Raw genomic sequence first — 4,484 nt, 5'->3', positions numbered from 1 at the left:
CTCTTTTTGTTATACTTTAGACCCATACTTAATTTTTTTTTTTTAAACTTCTTCTCTGGGGAGCTTAAGTGATGCTGAAATCATCAGAAGCTATTTCAACAGTTTGACCCCCTCCCTGTCCCAATCCCAGGCACCAGACTGCTAGGCTTGGCCAAGAATAAATGGAACTTGAGTTTCAAAACCTTCCTACCCAAATATGTTTCAAATTTGTAGCCTTGAAGACTGAGAAGATGTGAAATGTAGCAAACTGAATTGAACATTTACCAACAGTTGTTTGGAAAATTCTCTTGCCTTTTTGGGCAAGAAACTATTTACAGCCATGACTGTAAGAACCCTTTTTTTTTTTTCATTCTCAGTAACTAGAACTGCCCAAAGTCTGAAGCTCTCTTATCTACGTAGACATTCTTTGATCCACCCACATTAAACAGAACAGGAAAAAGGTTTTGTTTTGTTTTGTTTTTAAGCATTGTCACACCCTAAGTGGAATTTTCTTAGGTTGTATATTAGACTAGACAAATTAAAAACATCTAAAAATAATACCTCAAAACATGTTGTTTATAATATAATGTGAAAATAAAAAGTGAATTCAATCCTGGGTTAAAAATTTTAACAAAAAATTGTCTTTCAGAGGAAACTTCTTTCTTACTGATGTTCTTCTTATCCTCTCCGTTTCCTTCCCCATCTTTTCCACTGTTATTCAAAATGATAACCAATCTGTTGAAATCCACAAAGTCTGTTAAAATCTATTCAAATCAACTTTTGATAACTGTTAAAATTATTTTCTCATGTTAGGACTTTAAAAAATGGCATCAGTTCAGTTATTTTGATATTACATTTTTTTTGGTGGGGGAGATGGAGGATTAGGAAATGATCTATAGAACAAAAGAAGAAACTTTATAAGAGATCATAAAAATTAAATTTCCAGCTCTGTTGTAATCATAAAAGAAAGCAAAATGTACCTCCTAAAGAAGTTATTATCAGATGTCCAACCAATTTCCTTGGAATAGAATACACTAGCAAGGGAACCTGAACTTTTAATCTATTCTTTGGCATTTCCCCAACATATAACTATCTAGTGATATATTTTAGTAAAGGAACTATTAGAATTTTTAGAGCAAAATTATAATGCAAATATGATTAAACTTTAATTAACAAAAATTTAAGAATGAAGGAATTGAAACTGAATATGTACTAGGATTTCTGAAAACTAATCTGAATTGAAATGCGGTAGAAAAACAAATATGGTTTCTAGGTGAGGACTCACATTGTCTTATTTTAAAATGGAGAGTTGAATCCTTGATACAATCTTCTTTTTATCAGTTGGGCAAATTAAAGGATCTCCCACATCGATCACTTTGTAATTGGCCTAAACCCTAAGTGCAAGTTCCTGTAATTCTTGGAGGTAATTCTTCTGGCCTAATGTAAAAGTATGTAGAACAGAGCACGTGCAGCTTGTGATGTTAGATGCATTAATATAACATGTCAATGCTATTTTTTAAATGTAGCTAAAAGAAAACGTTTTACCTGTCTACCATAGCTTATGTGACTGTGCCCAGTGGAAAGGAAGGTCGTGACCTAGATTGTTAGATGGATTTTGGTGTCAATCCTGAATAGAATCTTGGTTTTAGTACATTTTAGTTTTATGACAGTTAGGCAAGTTAACTTCTCTGAAACACAGTTTCTCATACGTAAAATGGGTGTAATGATAACCTCTCATGGGATATTTTTGTGAGAATTGAATGAGAAATTATGTAAATCATCTGCTTAACAGAAGTCATTTTCTCATTGTCCTTTTCCATTACTTACAGTATTTTAAGTCTCTAACATTAAGAATTTTCACACTTTACCATTAAAAATATTTTCTCAGGATTTTCTAGGGTGTTTCTTCCCCTCTGATCTCTCATATCCTTCTTCCATGGATATCCTTTTTCAGCCTCTTTTTCCCCCTCCTTGATCCTGTATTCAATCTCAATACTGTTTAAACTTCCCATCGTGGTTTTCTCCATCCCACCTGGCTCTTTTTTTTCTTTTCTTCAACCAAATCTCTTCTTTGATCCTTAGAACTTTCTTATTCTCATCCTTGCGCAGGGGCCATGCTAATCTTCTCTGTATCGTTCCAATTTTAGTATATGTGCTGCCGAAGCGAGCACAGAACTTCTTATTCTCTAAGAACAATTCAGGTATCTATATTACTTCTTAAAAGATTGTGGCATTACAAATACTTTTCAAAGAAAAAAAATCCACTCATATGTTTCCTTTCAGTCCCTGTCATACATTTACATTAAAAAAAATGCATTTTGTAAATAGCCAAGGTGAAGATATTTATGGAATAGTGAATAGAGTACAGGAGGAGAGAAGCTGGTTCCTATTCTGCTCTGATGATTTTTTTTTTTTTTTTTTTAATTTATTGGGGTGACAATTGTTAGTAGAATTACATAGATTTCAGTTGTGCAATTCTGTATCACATCATCCATAAATCACACTGTGTGTTCACCACCCAGAGTCAGCTCCCCTTCCATCACCATACATTTGATCCCCCTCACCCTCATCCCCCACCCCCCAACCCCCTTACGCTCTGGTAACCACCAAATTACGTTCCCCAGATTAATTTTCAAACCCCGTGGCCATCCTGTGGTCACCGACTGCCCTCCAATCCCCTCACCCACCCCCCCACCCCCCACTCCCCCCGCCCATCTAGCAACCCTCAGTTTTTCCTCATTGTCTCCCAAACAGTTTCTGATTAGTTCATTCACTTATTCTTTTCTTTAGAATCCGCAAATAAGTGAGATCATATGGAACTGATCTTTCTCTGTCTGACTTATTTCACTTAACATAATGTTCTCTAGATCCATCCATGTTGTTGCAAATGGTAAGATTTCTTTCTTCCTTATGGCTGCATAATACTCCATTGTATAAATGTACCACAGTTTCTTAATCCAGTGCTCTGATGATTTTTGATGGATCCATTTACGTCTCAAGATCTCAGTTTTTTCGTCTCTAAAATGAAGCTGTTAGAGAGATTATTCCGAAGGTTTCTTCCAGCTCTGAAAATATTCTAAGAGTTGGTATCTTTATAAAATGGGAATGTTCTTCCAATACTGGCTAACCTGAGACTGCAGCTGACCACAGTGTCATTATTCAATTTTTTTCCCCTCGGTTCTTCTGCATGAGTGCAGGAAATAAGCAGAAGACAGAACCCTGCAGGCCCAAATAGGAATACTTTCTGCCAGGCGGGTAATTACCTCTTGGCCTTCTACACCTGGGCCTGTTGCTCTTCAGCCACACTGACGCCTTTCTCTGGCTCCATGTGGGCCCTCTTGCTTGGCCCCCCTTATCACAGATCTCTAACTGACATATAACTGAATTTGTGAAATGGCTGGACAGGGTTAACGTTCAAGCTTTGCCCTAAAAGAGAACAGCTCTATTGGTCTGTGCTGGGAACCGACTTCAAATATCTCTCTGCTGAAATGAGAAGCAGCAGCAGAATTTCCCCAGAGTGTTGGTCTAATCAGATGGGTTTATCAGCTTCACAAGACTGGGTGAGGGAGGGGGTTTGTTGTAGGGAAGAGGAGGGACGATTAGAAACAAACACGTTTAGAAAAATGTCCCCATTTATCCACTTCCTGATTTGATTTGGTTTTCACAGTATGGTCGAGGGCTTCCCTTCCCCCTAATGACAGTGAACTGAAGAGCTAGCAGGACAGAGCTTTCTGTGTTAGGACATTAATGTGAAGTCTTACTGTATTTTGAGTGCTTAACAAAAAGCTAATGGGAACTTTCCAGGGAAGATGGTGGGTGTTATTAACATGAAAATATGCATGAGAATTCCTAAATGAAGGCTTTATAGGATGGAGTTGGAGGCTAATAAGACCCTGGCTGGTTGGGGGTGGGCAGGGTGTGGGACCGGGTGGGGTGGGGGAGAAAGGGTAGGGAAGAAAGACTTCTTTTGGTCTCTGGAGACTCCGTGGGCCTCTATAAAGGGCCTAGAATGAAGGCTGGAGGGGAGACTGAGCAAAATGGGGGAAATGCTACAGAAACTAAGCTAACTAGAGAGCTGGAGGATAGGAGGGAGGCCACTGGTTGGGCCAACATGAGATCCTGGAGAAAGAAAACACTAGGAGTTATTTAAAAATAATGATAAAGGAAAAAATAATTCCTGAACATAAGGGCCACACTGGGAAGGATGGGAAGGACCTGTGGATTGGAAGGAAATTGGCCTCTAGGAGTCCCAGGGAGTGATCTTGGCTTTGAACCTGTGCCAAGCCAATCATTGGAATGGTTGGCTTGGCTCCCTTCGCCTCCAGGCCTCTAACATTTGCAACTAAGGCCACAACTGCCCAGTCTGCCCAAAATTCTGGAGCCAACCTGTTTTTACAAAGAAACTAGAACCAAGGGTTCTAGTCTGCTACCTTCGTAGTGGCCTGGCTTCTTAGCTCTACTGCAGGGCCTGCTCAGGCTGTAAGTGGCCTTTTGCCTTACTTACT

General features: G+C 38.9%; 1 non-coding gene across 1 annotated transcript; it reads right to left on the bottom strand.

The window, feature by feature from the left end:
* Positions 1 to 2,039: 2,039 nt before the first annotated feature.
* On the bottom strand, positions 2,040 to 2,150 carry LOC117025407 (U6 spliceosomal RNA). Its single transcript, XR_004423610.1, has one exon. It is a non-coding gene; the product is annotated as a U6 spliceosomal RNA (small nuclear RNA).
* Positions 2,151 to 4,484: the final 2,334 nt, after the last annotated feature.

Source organism: Rhinolophus ferrumequinum, chromosome 7 (assembly GCF_004115265.2).
Source record: "Rhinolophus ferrumequinum isolate MPI-CBG mRhiFer1 chromosome 7, mRhiFer1_v1.p, whole genome shotgun sequence".
NCBI lineage: Eukaryota > Metazoa > Chordata > Mammalia > Chiroptera > Rhinolophidae > Rhinolophus > Rhinolophus ferrumequinum.
This window is presented reverse-complemented; position numbering and strand designations above follow the sequence as displayed.